Genomic DNA, 15,914 nt, shown 5'->3' on the forward strand with positions numbered 1-15,914 from the left:
CTTCCTTGGTTATCTGATCATTTAAATCAGAAAGCAAGCCATGACTCTCCTGGATGTACTGAGGGTCAGGTTAGATGCCCGTGGGCTCTTAGAAGAGTTTAATCTATTGACTGGAAATGTAGCTTCTCCTTTTCCTCTTGTTTAAATAACTTAAAAATCACTAAAGAGAGATCCTTGGATATTGGCAGCAATTGCTTGCAAAAGGCTACTTTAGTCTCATGAAGACACTTCATATATTGGCCCTCACTCAGTCCAGGACTCTGAACCAACTAGACCATGACAATCTACGGTCCCTCCTGCACAGATGGCCTTGCCTGCCCCATGTGTCTTCACACTGGGAAATTTCGAGAGGGAAGCCACACCATGGTCCTTATCCTCAACCCTCAGGGAGACTAAGGCTCAGTGAGTGAGGAGACTAGACAGGGATCCCATAGCTATGAAGCAACCAAGGCAGGACTTACTCAGATCTGCTTTTCTCAGTCCTTTCTCTGAGCCTCCTTTTCCCCTAGGACATTTTTTGGGAAGAAATCTTCTTGCTGTAGGGGTCTTCCTTCACAATATTTATTGAGTGCCTGCTGAGTGTCATTATAGTTCCAGGTTAGTCATGACTGTGCTTTCTTATACTGACACCAGATTTCAAAAGGCAAAAATATAATTGTCCTTGAAGTTTGGAGGTTCTATGCAGTCAGCCCCCAACACACCTAAAGACTGTATATTTCCCTAACAAAATGATTTGTTCCTTTGTACCATGTAACTTTTGAAGTAGGAAGGACTCTTTGTCCCCTCCCCCCCCCCATGCCCTTAGAGAAGTGGAGTGAGCTAAGCTTTCTGGATGCACTAAGGTAAATGTCAGGGATGTTTTCTTAGTGAATCTCAGTGGCTGAACTTATTTTTGCTTGCAATGGAAAATAATGGCAGTGGCCATGCCAACATGTAATTCCAAGGTGAATAAATTGCAGGACAGGGTGAGGGGAAGTGCATTTTGACACTCTCACCATTTAAATGCCCTGTTGTGAGCCTGAATTTGATTTAGGTCAGATGTGCCAGTAAATTACAATGTCAGAAAAGGGTGCCTGGAGATGACGCCATTCACAGGGTATACTGGTGGTGTCACTGATTGGGGCCATCTTTGATCTCTGTCGCCTGCTGCTAAGGAAATGAGTGACTATAAATTATAGAAGATGGCAGAGACTCATAGAGGCATGTCAAAGATGGATCCAGGTCAGAATACCCATCAGGAGTCTGTGCAACAATTCAGCTATTCTGTTTAGGGATGACTATTGAGCTCCTAATGGGCATTCGTTTTATTTAACTGCTTAAGAACAACCCCACAAAGCTGCCAAGGTGACAGGGACGGTGACATGAAGCTGATGTAGTAGGGAGCTGAAGGTACTTTATGTAGCCCACAGGATTCTGTAGGCTCAGTCGGCGTGTCATGTGGAACACCATTCAGTGGAGTGAAAAGCATTTCACGCTTTTAGTTTTGCAAAGGAGACCCGTCAGCAAGTTTCCTATGGGGGAAAAAAAAACTGTGCCACAGTCAGTCTTCACTGAGAGTCCCATCCAATCAGAACAGATCATACCACTATGAGGAGGAATTTAGGGCTTAGCTAGAATAATAGGGATACTAATAGCTGCCAATAGGATTTATTTTTTTGCTGTTTGGGGGATCTGAACCCAGGGCCTCAACAAATGCTAGGCAAGTGCTCTACCAATGCACAATATCTCCAGACTGCTGATAGGGTTTCTTAACTCAGGACAGGCTGTGGCCACTGACAAATTGATTTTTACCCCTCAAACCCAGTGCACCTTCCCTTCTCAGTGCCTGTTCTCTATCTTAAGTTCAGGTTGGGTGATGAGGAGGTGGTGCTCTAGTCAATGTGAAGGTTGCTAAGGAATAATTCAAAGTAAGGGAATTAATATTTAAATATACACTCAGTGATATAACTCTAAAAGCACCCACACTATGTGCCCATGGCAGACATTGCTAATTGTTCATAGCACCTACCCATTATGCCTAGATTCAGGCTGGGAGTCCTCCATAGAGGGTTCCTGGAAGCTGCAGTCAATCAACAGGGTTTGACAAGCAAAATACTCATGTGCCATCCAGGCATTTAAAATGATTTCCTTAAGGATGAGAACAAAAACCATAGCTTCCCTTTTCTTGCTTACGTGTGGCTATCTTTGCTGTCCAGCACAGGTCTACTGTTACATTAGAATTTGCATTTTGAGCATGGTACCCACAAGCAGATGGGTATATTTTTTAAAAGGAAGTGGGGAAATAAAAATCCATGTAGGACTACACATACCCACAACTCTGGGTCAAAGCCTGACTGATACAGTTAGGTATGTGCTTGGCTATAAAAAATACTCTTGCAGTTAATTGGCTTTTGAGAAATGGAATAAAATGAGCAAGAATCAAATTAGATCTACTTCCAAACTGGCTTTTCTCTGTTTTCTCTCCTCTCTTCCTCCTTCCCCACCCACTCTTTTCCATCTCCCTTTCCATCTTATTTCAGTTATGACATATTTACAGGAAATCAGGCAACATGCAAAATTGAGATCTACCACTTTGTGAGCACCATAGGCGCTCCGGTGAAATTTAAAAGCATTGGCATAAAATCAGACTGCCTGGGCTTAATTCCCCTGCCTTCCCATACTAACCACACGACCTTGGACAGATTACTTAATTCTTCAAAACCTCAAAGTACTTAGCAGTAAAACAGGGCTAATACCAGCCCTGGGTTTTTGTGAGAATGAAATATGATGTTACTATTGCACAGATGAATGTAAAATATAGTCCCTGCTTATACTTTGAGGAATTAGATTGGTTTAAAAAAATGAAACAAAAATATAGACATTCTTCCCATGGCTAAAGTCTCCATAAAGCACAAGGTTGTGGACATGCCCATCCATAATTTGGGAAACATGGTTATGGTTTGGATCTGAAATATCCCCCACAGGCCATGGTTGATTTAATTTCTCAAAACTGCGATCACCAGCCTGTGGCACTATCAGGAGATGGGGGAACCTTTAGGAAGTGGAGTCTAGTAGGAGGAAGTTAGGTCCTTGAGGTGTACCCTTGAAGGAAATATTGGGGGCCTGTCCTCCCACTCCGTTTTCTGGTCACCATGAGGTGAGTAGCTTTGCTCTTCCATAAATTCCCCACCATGATGTTCTACCACCCCATGAGCCTAAAGCAACAGAAACAGGTGACTGCAGACCAAAACCTCTGAAGCAGTGAACCAAAACAAATCTTTCTTCCTTTTAACTTATTTGTTTCAGGTATTTTGTCACAGTGACAGAAAGCTGACTAACACATATTATGTCCTTCCTGTGGTCTTCATTGATAATGACCTAATCTTACTCAGAAACTAGCACCATCCTTAGACAAAACTGCTGCTCCAAGTGCAGTCCAGTGGCATTCTTCAAGAGACTGTACACCTTGTCACCATAGTGGGTACTGCAGTTCATATCATGATGCAGGGGAGGTTAGGAAATACCTTTAACATGGAGTGGCATGTGAACAAACACTGAGCTTTCTTAGTGGTGTTTGGTGGTGTTTGGCTGTGCCTTTTTATCTATAAAAGTCTCATCAAAGTTTCTGTGAGAGACAGAACTCAATTGTTGCTAGAACTCCATTTCCTAATCCTCCTTTGCCTATTTAAAGAATGGATTTCCTTAAAGCAATTTGCAGCAGCCACAGATTTCTTATTCACTTGTCCACCCATCCACTCCTTGATTCATCCAGATGTCCATCCATCATGTGTTCATCCAACAAGTATTTGGTGCTTTCTATGTGCTAACATGGAGCTACATGCTGGGTAAAATGGTGTACACAGAGACAGAATCCCTGTCTTATATACTGATCCAATAAAATTGCTTTTGTCCAAATTCAGGTATCATATTGTAGCAGAGAGGCTGTGTGTACTAAACTGCACCATAAAGACTGAGGGGAAGAGAAGAGATGATACCAGTGGTGGCCAGGGAAGGGGGTGCTGTGCTGTCCCCCAAATTCACCACATTTTCCCATCCTTCAACATAATATTCCCAAGGAGAGACAATTGACTTCTCCATCTTTGTTAAGTATAGATAGAAGCATTTTTAGAAACTGTGCAACCTTTTATTTAAAGCATATAACCAGATTGCCACCTCTGGATGGCATTTGGAGGAGAAATCAGTGAAGGTGAGAAGATTCAGAAAACCTCTAGCAGATGATGTTCTGTGAGTCGAACCTCAAAAGATGTTGAAAATCATGACCCTAGATGCCTCAGGCTTTCCACACAGAACTGGAACATCGTCACAAGAAAACCACTGGCCAGCCAGGGGTGCATTGGCTGGGAGGGGCTGGGTCTGTGAGATCACAGAACAGCTTGAGAGGTTGGAATCCGTGATCCTGGGCAACAGGCCGGCTGCCCAGTGTCTGCTCCTCATGCCACGCTGGGCTTTGCCAGGGGCTCCCTTGCCATTGCAGTGGGGCTATTCTGATCTCGCTTGGTTGATTTAATTTCTCACTCTAGAGGGAGAAACTGCGATCAATGTTTTCTAATTTGCCCCTAGACTCCTTTAGCCGTTGCCTTCAGCACAGCAAATCTAAAGTACTTTATTTTAGATTAGTTAAGAGGAACAGAGAGAGCGTTTGCAGAGTCACTTGGGACAAAAGGATTTCTCCAGCTGGGCCTGTTCTGGTGATCACCTGCTTTGCTGCCACACCAGGGTTTTGCTGTGAAATCCAGAGATATGTGTGTATTACAACGGTGTTACCTGGACCAAATCTTTTAACCTCTCTGGCCTTTCTTTATAGTCATCCAAAATAGAAAGAGCTTAGATTAAGTAAAAATTTTCACACACTGGCTAGACAAATGAATTTTGGGAAAGTAAAGGATGAGCATTCTTTATTTCCTAGATTAGATTTATTTTTCAAGGTCACATTCCATTTAAGTAATGGTATCATTTTTTAAAAAAATAGTCTTGGGTAACATTTTCATGTGTGATTTCTTCCTTCCCAAGCTAACCCTAACTCCGTAGCTGCATTGTCCCAGTGGTTTTAAGTTATAAACTCTTTCCTGTCTCCTTTCCAAAGGCTTCTCCATCTACTTCATGATGGTCTTGAGAGAAACCAGTCCCTCTGTGTGCTGAGTGTAGGGGAGTGGTTTTCAGTAGAAAACCAGGAAGCCAACTGGATTTCACACCTAGAGACTGGTCAGCCCAGGGCATTCCCTGTCTTTCTTCAGTCCCTTGTCACCTTCATAACTATTTTCATGTCTATGCACCACAACTGCTCCATGGCTTAATGTTTTCTTCAGATAGACTGAGTTTATTTTCCCACTCATATAAAAATGTGTAATGTTCTTTACATGTTTTTTATATTACCTAAAAGAAGAATAACATCAGCAGACCATCTTCAAAGAATCATAGTGACCCTTTATTCTGTTTAAACTTTTGCTCCCTAGAAACCTCACAGGGTCTCTTTCCCCAGAGGTCCAGTAAGAGATCAAAAAGTCATTTACTTTGTACAAGTTATCTCTGTACATAAAGGCTTTAAAAAAAACCATTAATTTATTAATCTGGGCCTATTCTGCTGACTCAGGTATTCAACTCAAAGGGTACTGTTGTGTGTGAAAAGGCAGGTGGAAGCACAGGCATTCCTTTACAGGGGAAGGAAGGGGGATGTGTGTTTGGGGAGGTGATCACTATGTTATAGGTAGAACAAAGTGAGGCTCTTTTGTAATGATTCACAAAATTCAGCAAGCTCAGAGCTATTCTGGAAGTTTTTTGCAAAATATTCTGTATCTGTACCTTGTATCTGCTCCTCCACACCTAGTAGAACTGCTGGTTCTTACCCAGGTACACATTTTTTTGAATGAAATGAATCATTTTTTCCCCCAGTACTGTGGTTGAAACCCAGGGCCTTGCCCATGCTAGGCAGACATTCTACCACTGAGTTATACCCCTAATACTTTTAAAATTTTTTATTTAGAGAAAGGTCTCATTAAGTTCCCCAAGTTGGCCTGGAACTTGTGATCCTCTTGCTTCAGCCTCCTGAGTATCTGGGATTCCAAGCGTGCCTCCCCACATCTAGCTATGAATAACATTTGGAAGTTCATCCTATTGTAAGATCTACCATTTTTTAAAGATATTTGATAGGTGGATATTTTTACTTTATCAATATCAAAGATATTTATTTGGAGATGCATAAATATATGCATACATATGTACACACATATATAACGGAGTGACTATTTTTATAAGGAAAATGTTTGAATATCACCCATCTCATATAACCTCATGGGCTGGAGGTGTGGCCCATAGCACTTGCCTAGCGTGAATGAGGCCCTAGGCTTGAACCTCATCATGGTATGGAGGGAAAAAGGGACTGGGATGTGGCTCAGAGGTAGACCATGTGCCTCACATGTGAGAGGCCCTGAGTTTAATCTCCTGCACTGCAAAAAAGAAAAAAAAATGGTTCTCTTACCTAATAAGACAAAGTTAGAAAAACAATCTCATAACCAGGTCCATGGAAAAAGGAAAACATCACTGAACAGAAATACAAGGATAGCAAAGCTGTTTCTAAGTCACAGTGCTGAGTCGCAGGAACCCCTGGTTCATAGTCAGCTCTCTGAGTAGCCACCTCCCTTTCCACCCTGCAGGTGTCATGTGTGTGTGTGTCGTCATAGCCTCAGGCTCTGCAGCTTGAGAATCATCAGAAAATGCTGAGTTTCTTCAGCAGAATGCCATTTTGCAGGGAAGACATTAACCCCAGCTATTTTGTTGATTCATTTAGAAGTATTAGAGCCATCAATACATAAGATGGAGGCTGGAATCTAAAGATACCGTGCTCTACCCTCAGGCACTGTAAAATCAGAAACTTAAGACGTTCCAAGCCAACAATTCTACCTTCTAAATTTTATTCCTAAAAAATAAGATTCATGTATCATTAGGATGTTCTTTGTAAATTTATTTATACTTTTCCCTTCCCAATAAGGGCTATAATAGTAAGAAAATAGTTAAATAAATCACAGAACCTATAACACAAGGAAGTATTATGCAATGGCTGAAAGTCATATTTTTTAAGATGAGTGACATGACAGAAAAACTGAAGGCCATTCAGGCACCCAAGAGCTGGAGCAGCTACCGTTATGAAACCCTGAGCTACGGGTTCCAGATGGAAACCACAGCTCTGACCTGGAAGAATTTTCAGTCTAGTGGAAAAGAGATCATGACCATACTCAGAAAAAAATAAACAGACAAACAAAAAGTGACAACTGCTCAGATGGAGGTACACATTAGGGGTTCTGGGACCCCCAAGAGGGGCACTTAGTCTAGACAAGGGGTCCCAGAAAGATCACAAGAAGAGGCATCCCTGAACTGGGTGGACATCAAGTGGCCACAGTAGAGACGAAGCGGAGGGGTTTCTCTAGAAAAAGAACATGCACATGAAGGCTGTGGAGCTGCAGGCGGTGGGTGGGGGAGTGGTGGTGCTTGGTTCCTCTGGCTGGAGTTTCCAGGGCCTGGAGAAGGGGTGGAGGTGAGGGAAAGATAATAACGGCAGCACTTTCCCTGGCATACGCCAGTGTGCAGCAGGAACTCTAGGCCCATGACTGCATCTTGTCTCATCTCATGACCAGTTCTGAAGAAGTGGCGGAGCAGGATTCTGATGAGAATGTCCCATGCCAGTGTCTGCGCCTCTGGCTCTACCCTGACATTAGAGTGGTCAGCAGAGGCCAGATCAAGGACAGCCTCTCTTTCCACAGGACACAGTTTGGTGGTGGAGACAGGGCAAGTAATTCAAAGCTTAAGTTGCAGGTTGCCCATCCCTAAGGCTGAGATCTGAAATGTCCCCAAAACCAAAACCTTTCGAATGCCAACATAATGCTTGAAAAGTTTCAGATTTAGGAGCATTTTGTAGTTTCAGATTAGGGGATGCTCAACCAGTCAGTGGATGCAGATGTTTTAAAATCTGAAAAACTTTGATATCTGAACACTAAGCATTTCAGATAAGGAATAATCAACCTGTAAGAGCTAAAAATGGGAAATGGCCTACTTTTCTCCACATGAGAGTAAGAAATTTACATCCATTTAGTGGACTAATATCTGTGAGCATTAAAATAATAAATTTAAACCATCATATTAAAACTAACATATTTAGAACTTTTTCCATTGTACAATGATAAATGTCTATTATAGAAACTGAAAAATTCAGAAAAGTATTAATAACAGTATCATGCAAAACCATCATTAATATTTTGGTATATTTCCTTTGTCTGCGAGTGTGTATATAAGTGTACATGTACACACACACACAATTAGTATCATAATTATATATTTCTATAACTTGTATTGAATATTATACTGAAAGTATTTTACCATACATGCCATTAAGTTTTCTCAGAAAACTTAATGTAATTTTCCATGTTATAGAGGAATAATTATTTAAGTGTATGTTAAAATAAGGATAAAAATCACGTGGACTTTACAATTGCAGCTGTGGAGAACTGTCATATGAAACATATTAATAATGTAGGATTCATGGGCAATTTCTCTATTTTCTCTAATGCGATTATTTTCATAATTTAGTTTTTTAATGATTTCTCAACCCTTTCCATTCACTCATTCATTGGCAAGTAACATTTTTCACCATCTTACCATTTATAAAGTTACTGTCTAATAAGAGAAGCTGTGCTTCTGTTTTGACATCCCACCCTGGGTTTGGGTTTGGGGGAAAAAATGCAGATTGGACAGCAGAAGGGAGGGAGGGAGGGAGAGGAAGTCCTCCACAGTGTCCCCTCAATGTCACTGCTTTGGAAAGCACAAGGAACCCATGACCGAGTGGCCACGAAGCAGTGGGGAATTGAGAAGGACGTGTGTTCTCAGTGCTGTCAAGTGGAAATGCCCGCCTGCTCCCAGGACGGCCTTCCAGCGTCCACCCCCCTCCCATCTGAGAGTGGCAGAATTGCTTTGTCAATGTAATAAGTCATAAAAACCAGAAGAGACTTGTTTTATTAGGCTTCTATTGTTCGTGTTGATTTATTAACTCGATAATTTTTTTTTCTTCAGAACATGGTCACAAACAAACCAAGAGGAACAATCGAGATTCTGGTTCCAGGCCTTGACGATCAATGGCTCTGGGAGTGAAATGTTATTTAATTTATAGCCTGTTCATGTTTGTCTATGGCACCCACAGTGTCACAGACGGGGGGAGTCACAGAAGCAAGCCTGTAGAAAAGTGACAATATACTTTGTCAGTTTGGTGAGAGATAAATAGTCAGAAAAAGTGAAAGGGGGTTACTCTATTAAAACATTCCCCCAACTTCCTTGAACAAGTGTCACAACTAGTGACAAGGTAGGTTTTTATTTTGTTTTTGTTTTTGTTTCTCTATTACAAAAGCATTTACTTAGTCCCTTTTTTAGGGAAACATTAGATCATGTTTTATCTGTTTAAAAATCTTTCAATATCAGAAAAACAGAGATGCTTAAAGGATTCCAAACTATTTGGGGAGAGTTGCTTTGAATCTAAGAAAAAAAAAGATTTTAATGTTAACTGTCTCAAAAATAGTACTATATAACAATGAGAAAGCCTACCTTTATACAATCAAAACTGTATAAAAAATATGGCTCCAACCCATATTTCTAAGGAATATCTGAGTATCTTGGCCACTCACACCAGCATGCTCTTTCAGTCTGAGAAACCCAGGACTGAGCCTCCTGAACATGTCATGCCATTCTATACCTCAGTGCCTTTGCACAGCATTCCCCACCACCACCAACAGTACACCTAGCAAATACTTCTTCACCCTTCCAAACCAAAAAGACACCTCCCTGTCCAGCATGACTTCATTACCCAGATTGTGGCTCCCTATTTCCCCTCAGGGAGTCTTTGAACACTGGACTCTTGCCCTTCCACACCACACTGCTCTCCTTTTGCTGGACTTCTCTCCATCCTAAGCCACGGAAGATCAGGGGTTATGTCTCTCTCTATTCTGTGTCCTCGCTGCCTGGCACATAATACACACTCAGTGCAGTTTATATGAAAAAAAAAATCCTCCGTTTTAGCTCTTCTTAAAAATGTGTTCAATGATCTTTAGGACTGGACAGGTTCCCATTGATTGGAATGATGCCTGCACCATCTCTGTTTTCTTCTCAGGCTTCCTAGATTCCTGATTAATATCCCCTGATTTTCCATCTTAGAATGCATGGAAACCTCTCCCTCAATTCTGACCTATCTGGCAGGGGAACAAGAATTTACCATGTTTCTCACAATAAAGGCCAAATGCCTGGCAACTTGATTCAGTTATTTCTGGAGCTCCGTCCAGGTTGTTTTTATTTACTCAGGAAGAAAGAAAGACTCACTATCGTAAGTTTTTTTGGCCACTTTCAAATCAGTGTTATTCCAGAAGAGGGCAAGGGATCATTTTTCCCCACGCTAAGCCTGGCTTTCACCCCATACTGCAGAGGTTTTATTTCACAGGAAGAATGTTAAGTCTTACAAAGTTTTCTGTTTCTGCACTTTAGTAGAAATTTCTGGTGTTACCTCAGTCACCTTAGATGATGTGCATAATAGAAATAGGCACATATATTTTTTTCAGAGCTTCTCACCTTTGGCATTCTTGAGATTTGGGGCTGGATAATTCTCTTGTGAGGGATTACCCTGTGTATGGTAGGGTGTGCAGTAGCATCCCTGGCCTGTGCCTACTAGCTGCCAGTCTCACTCCCCTTCACACACCCTGACAATCACAAATGTCTTCAGACACTGGCAAATATCACGGAGTGGGGAGCAAAAGAGTCCTAGCTGAGAACCCCCGATACACATGCTTATAGTGTTTAGAAATAAATACACATTACACACGTTCTTGTACTCTCATACAGCCTTGGGCAATTCTGCTTGGCTTTCATTTATTACATGAAAGTCACTTGCTTTAGAAATACTTTTCCAGTTTGGCTGTGTGTGCAAAGCCACACCTAAATGGAAAAGGTAGCATCCCCAGAACAGCCACCAAATCAACCTTCCTTTTCAGAGAGGAGGCACCCAGGAGGTCAAACAGAAACTTAGAAGTAGGCGCTTTCCATTGCTAAGTGACCCTTACAATAAGGGAATGGTCCAGTGTTTGTTCCTTCCACTTTGGACTCCAAGCATCCTTTGCTATTGCTAGGTGTGGGAGACCAATGAGACTGTAAAGACTGAACCCTTCTGGAGAAGAGGGGTATAGCTCAGTTGGTAGAGTGCTCGCCTTTCATGCACAAGGCCCTGGGTTCAATCCTCAGCACAACCAGTGGGGTGGGGGTGGGGGTCTGACCCTTCTGGAAGGTCCAGTTCTTCCAAGCTGGCTCACATCCCACCTCCAACATGCTTGGCTGAAAACTGTGGGGATTGCTTACTATCATCCCAAACCCCGAGCTCATCATTTCTTTCCGTCCTGCAATACCTCCAGGATACCCGAAGAGCCTGGTGCAAAGCAGCGAGTACCTGCGGCTGTGGACATGTGGCTGTTAAAGGGCAGCCTGGCTCTGGACCACCACTGTGCTGCCTCACACAGAGCTCAGGGATCTGCTCACCAGGAGCTTCTCATCAGAAGCTATTTATATAAATTATGTCTATGTCTCTGTATGACCTCTTCCATGGCTGGTTGGAAGATGGAGGGCTGGTGACAGTGAGGAGATGCCTCAAATTCTAGTGGAGGCAGCCAGAGGCACGGCTGGGCCAGACTGGTCCCGTTACGTTGGTGTGGATGTGACAGAGTGCCTGCATTACGGCTGGATTTTTTATAGCACTGAGGTGGAAGATGTAATTAGTTCTCTTCTATTTCAAATAACAGATTAAGCTGTAAAATTTAAACATTCAAAGGAAACAGTGATTCATCCTCAGGCCTTGAGAAGGCTCTGGATCATTCATGAAGTTTTTTTCTCTTGCTGTGGTTGTTGGAGTGTGTTCACAGGCTGGCTGTGCTTAGGAGATTTGAGAGATGAGAAGCTCCACACAGGGCCTGTGGGAGCCTCTCAGGAAGTCCGAGTGGCTTTCTGTTGCCCTTCTCTAAGTGGAAAATGTCTCCAAGTCTCCTACCCAGATGACCAAGGAGGCTGTCCTGCGTGGGAGTGCAGAGTGGACCTGTCATGGGTCATTTCTCTTACTTTGTGTGGTTATTGAATCATTTTGGCAAACAGTGTGATACTGCTTTTTGAAAGTAGTAAGGGGAATTTTCAGGAAAGGAGAGGGAGACACAGACTGAACAGGCCAGCTCGAACCCTGACTCCCACCCAGGGTTGTTTCTCCAGCCTGATCACACCTGAGGGGTACAGCAGCACTCTTCCCCCACTCTGGTACACAGGCTCAAAGGGCCAAGATGGTCAGGTGCAGAGTGGATGATGAGAGGAGGCGAGTCTACCATGTAGTCCAGGTCTCTCCTGTCATTTAAAGAAGCTCTACAGCTTCTGTCAGACCTGTGCCCTGCTTGAAGTCACCACAGTCTGATATGAGAAGATGGGGTCCAAACTTGGGACTGAAAGTTGATGAGGAAGGTAGAAAATGAAGAATTCCACTGAAGTGGATGTCTACCTTGGCAGAAGTTCCTGAGTATTTGGAGAGCCTTCTACACCCCTAGCTTTCCCCTTCATGGCTATTACTTTCTCTGTTGGAAACACCCTCCTCTATTTGGCACATACCAACTCATTTTTCAGGAGACAGTATTATTTCTTGTACATAGAAATGATTGATCCCTTCTCTGTGCCTTACAGAATTTAGTAAATCCTTATTGAATAAACTGGGAATTCCAAACCAGGATCTCTAGTATTTTTTTTTTATAACAAATGATCCCTGTTTGAAAGTTCAAGCCATACTGATGTGTATAAACCACTCAAGTTTGAGCATTTGTTTATTCATCCATCATTCATTCAACAAATATTTGTTGTACCCCTGTTTGGCTCTGGCTCTTGTTCCAGTGGCTAGGAATATAGCAAGAAATGACATAGACAGATCTTCAGCCTAAACAAAACAAAACAAAACAAAAAAAAAACAGCATTGGCAGAGGGTGACACTGACTGTAAACCAAGAGCAAATATAATGTCAGAAAATAACACACAGTGAGGATATAGGGAACAGGGCAGGAGGGCAGTGGGGGAGAGGGCCAGGTGGGCATGGGGCTAGCTAAGCAGGTGGGGCAGGAACATCTGAGGTGAAGCCCCAGTGCATCTGAGGAGCCAGACATGGAGACATCTGGGGAAAGTGGGTCCAGATGGAGAGCATGGCAGGTGCAAAGGCCCTGATGTGAGGATGAGCTTGTTTTGCCTGAGACAGAGGACAAAGCTGGTAGAAGAGGTCAGACAGGCACCTGAACCTCGATTGGCCATAAGAGGATTTTGAATTTCATTCTTAATGAGATGCAAAGCCACTGGGCAGGAAAGAGACCCAATCAGGTTTATATTTCAGAGTACTTTTATCAGCTTTTATTGCTGCATTTATCTAGCACCAATATGTGCTAGGCACTGCCCACATACTGGGGGATGGCAGATAAAGGACACTTGTGGGGAACTTGCAGTCTGGCATAGAGCCCATGAGGCCAGTGGACACCTACAGCCCCCTGGGCTCATGTGATGGTCAGCACAATAGAGAGCTGAGACCCAGGATGAAGGGACCCAGGACAAGGGTATAGGAGGAGATTTTCCTAATGACATTGTTGATGATGTTCTAATCTGTGACATAACAGCAGGAGTAAACCTGGCTGGGGCATGTGCCACAGGGGGACCCACCTCAGGCTGAGAGGGTTAGGGGAGGATATTAGAGGAAAGGAGTTTGGGAGAGTTAGGCTGAGTCCTGAAGATGAACTGCAGCTGGTCAGGCAGAGAGGTAGAGTCAGGTCCAGGTGAGGGTCCAGCATGGGCGTAGCTGACAAGGGACAGGGAGGGGTGTGACAACAGCTGCTGTGGGCTGGCTGACGGCCAGAGTGCAGCCCTTGAGGCCACGGTCAGGGTGTGGGCCATTGTTCTGAGAGCAGTGGAAGCACATTAATCAGAGCATGATGGGGTCTGCACTCCAGAAAATTCTCGGGGGCTGCAGAATGGAGGATGTCTGGGAGCAGAGCAGCAAGAGCTGTGCTGAGGCTCAGACCAGGGCAGACACGATGTGGGAAGGTCAGAGGTAGCATGGAGGAGCTGAACATGGGCAGGAGGTGGGGCAGGAGGTGTGGGCTGAAAGGCTGGATAGGGAGCATGCTGGAGAAAGGTGAACCATCAACTGTCACAGAGTTGTCCTGGAAATGGGGGCATCAGGGCTGTGTATTGAGATACTGAGACATGTATTATAGTACGGAAGAAGAAATGTGATAAGCACAGAACATGATGTGGTCTTTGGGGGCAGTTAGAGACAGCTGCACAGAGCTACCCAGGGGGCAGTTGGACACTTAGGTATGAAGCTCCACTGGGAGGTGTGACATGGAGATACACCTGTGGGGGCATCAGTGGGTAGACGTCAGAGGTGATGGGAACGGATGGATCGCTGCAGCCCCCTGCACGTGAGGATGGCCTGGGCACTCTCCCCAGCCGTGCATGTGAAGTTCAGGTCCTTCAGGACACATCAGGAGGCTGCCAGGGTGGGGCAGGCACCCCAGCCAACAGGAGGGTCTTTGAACAAGTGACCTCCAAGGTGATAAATGAGCTTAGAACCCTGCCTGACGGTTCTGCCAACCACCTTCACATTTTAGCTGCCTGGAGGCTTTTGCACGTGGAGAACCAGTCTTGTTTTCTGCTTCTTCCCTCAGAATTAGAATGAGGGTTTTCCGATGCTCCTTTCTCTTGGCCCAGGCTAAATGGGGGGCAACAAAGGATCGTTACCATTTTTTTCTTACATACTCGAGGTGAAGTTTTTTCACTAAATTCACTTTAGAAATATTTCATTTGACTTTAAAGGGGTTACTGTATTATTATTTTAAAAGGTTTTTTTTTTCCTCCACTTGGGTTGCTTCTTCTTTGTTCTAGTTTTGGCTATTGTGAATAACCCTGCTATGAACATTGGTGTACAAGTATTTGAGTCCTGCTTTCGTTTCTTTTGAATTTATACCCCAAAGAAGAATCGTGGAGTCATATGGTCATTATTTTACTTTATTTTATCAGCAGCTGTATTTCTTCCCCAGTAGTTGCGCCAGTTTACATTCCCACCAGTAATGCATGAGGGTTCCAGTTTCTCCACAGCCTTGCCGACCCTCGTCATTTTCTGATTCTTAGATGACAGCCACCCCATGAGTTGTGAAGTGCTGACTCCTGCTGCTGACTTCCAAAAATTCCATCCCTCTTTTGATCACATATTAGGTATTAACTTGTACTTCTTTTTAAATTGACGGTTTGGAATCATGAGTTTCACCTTCATCAGGTGAGCAATAGTGTCAAGAGCAATGTCAAGCTCACCTTATGGAGTGGCACATCCATTACCTGGGGAAACGGGCTTTCTCTAATTCAGAGACATCACAGTCGAAAGCAAAGACATACTCTTTGTTTTTAAATATTGTTCTCTGATCACTGTATTAATATTCATAAAGCTCTTGAAAAGAGATTGTCATTTGGTATTAAGGCCATTACGGTTGTCACTAGGTTTCAGAGCGTTGCTGCAGAGATTAAATTGCCCCAGCTCTTCCGGTCTCTTCAGATAAACTGTATTAGGGTATGAGTTCCATCATTCATTTGCAAGCCTGTGCTCCTGAAGTGGAGATGTGGTTATTAGAAGTACAGAAGTTAGAGAGGATGCTTTGGGAGGAGCTTCTGGGAATCCAAATTTGGGGAGCTGCAATTTGTGTACACGTTAAGGAGATAATGTCTCTAGGAAGAGAACTCTGCCACCAGCCAGCAATCTCTTACTGTCCATGAATGCCACCAAACACGATTGACTGAGACTGGACATTGAGTAGAGGCTGTGCTGTTTGTTTTCAAAGAAG

General features: G+C 43.4%; 1 protein-coding gene across 4 annotated transcripts in view; it reads left to right on the top strand.

The window, feature by feature from the left end:
• Positions 1 to 15,914, top strand: part of Apba1 (amyloid beta precursor protein binding family A member 1) — a 198,299-nt gene that overhangs the window by 70,770 nt on the left and 111,615 nt on the right. The gene's annotated exons all lie outside the window — the stretch shown is intronic.

This window comes from Ictidomys tridecemlineatus, chromosome 4 (genome assembly GCF_052094955.1).
Source record: "Ictidomys tridecemlineatus isolate mIctTri1 chromosome 4, mIctTri1.hap1, whole genome shotgun sequence".
In the NCBI taxonomy this organism is placed as follows: domain Eukaryota; kingdom Metazoa; phylum Chordata; class Mammalia; order Rodentia; family Sciuridae; genus Ictidomys; species Ictidomys tridecemlineatus.